Consider the following 1,629-nt stretch of genomic DNA (forward strand, 5'->3'; position numbering starts at 1 on the left):
ATAAATGATTTTGAATTTACAATATTGAATTAAATTTAAACAACACGTTCTTCTTAAATCAATTTAATGGTTCATGATCACACTCAGTTTTTATATTTAAAATTTTTCTCTTAAGTGTTGACCATAAGAATTAAATTTTGATCAAAGATCAAAATCACTTAACAATTGAGTCAATCCTATAATTAATCCTTAAAATTGTAAGTGTTACAATTTTAACTAATTGTTAATTTAATATTTTGGCGTCTACAGTTTGGATAAAAAGATTAAAAAAAAAATGGTAAGCTATTCTAACTTATATTAAACTCCTCTCTTGATAAGTTTTTTTTTTAATTAATTAATATTTTACCATATCAGATCATTAATCCACCTAAATTAAAAAAAAAAAAAACCAAAAATCTCTAGTTGATTAAATAATTTTGAGAGTTTTATGGAAAATAAAATTGGACTTTAAATAAAATTACATATGAGATTATTATTATTATTATTATTATTATTTTGGTAAGCTTTATTTTTAAAGAAATTAATTACGTGAAGTAATACTCCTATTCAAATTCATTTATTATCCGTTATTCTATAATGAAAGTATGAGAGGAAACTAATGCGGTATTAATTTCAATCTTATAAAAAGTGAATATAATTAAAAATTTTTAAAACTTAAAATTAATAATAGTCCATAATATGGGGTGTACGACTAATTAAATTTACAAATAAAACTTCTACATATAAAAGATAAAGCTTTATTATAACATAGCTTGTCTTCCTTTCAGCAAGTCAGGATAGCCGAGTGGTCTAAGGCGCCAGACTGAAGTTCTGGTCTTCGAGAGAGGGCGTGAGTTCAAATTCCACTTTTGACAAATGCATTTGTTTTTTACTTTTCAAATCAGAATCATTATTATAACCATGATTAATAAAATATTAAATAAACACACTTGCAAAAAAGTAAATATTAATATTAATATTAGATTAATAGTCTTAAGATGCACAGAATTTAATTTGGTGAAGATCGAACATTAATCAATTGCATTAGACTACAAATATAATAGCAATAATTATTTTTAAATTAGTTATCTTTAAATTAGTTGGAGTTCATTAAAAGAAATTTTTTTTCTATTCAGTTTTAAGATCGATGTTAATATTTTAGTACTACTTATTTTAATATCATTTTAGGTATATTCATTTTCTTCATCACTACTTTAACTATTAATTTATTATATTTTCATATTTAAATATTTGATTCTCATAATCAAATTATTTTAATTAATTTATTTTATTTTATTTTTAATGTGTGTTAAATACACTATAAGATTAATGCAACTCATATTGATGTAATTGATATTCTTCATTTGAGATATTAAAAGTTGGAACTTTTTGTGTCAATTAAGTCTAATAATTTTACAAAAACTAAAAATTTTGATACCTGAAATTTATAACAAATTATTAACAATATGAAAATAAATCTTAATAGATCATAACAATCATAAACATAATGTGAATCATAAACATAAGATTCAACTATCACCCTAATAATGGATCTTGAATAAATAAATTTTCACAGATCTAGAAAGCATACCTGATGCGGAGTTTTACTTGAGTTATGACAGTAATTAAGAGAGACCCTTTGATTCAACA

The 1,629-nt window shown here is 22.2% G+C and overlaps 1 non-coding gene across 1 annotated transcript; it reads left to right on the plus strand.

Moving 5' to 3' along the window:
- The first annotated feature begins 770 nt into the window (after positions 1-770).
- On the plus strand, positions 771-854 carry TRNAF-GAA (transfer RNA phenylalanine (anticodon GAA)). Its single transcript has one exon. It is a non-coding gene; the product is annotated as a tRNA-Phe (tRNA).
- The last annotated feature ends 775 nt before the right edge of the window (positions 855-1,629 follow it).

This window comes from Hevea brasiliensis, chromosome 4 (genome assembly GCF_030052815.1).
Source record: "Hevea brasiliensis isolate MT/VB/25A 57/8 chromosome 4, ASM3005281v1, whole genome shotgun sequence".
NCBI lineage: Eukaryota > Viridiplantae > Streptophyta > Magnoliopsida > Malpighiales > Euphorbiaceae > Hevea > Hevea brasiliensis.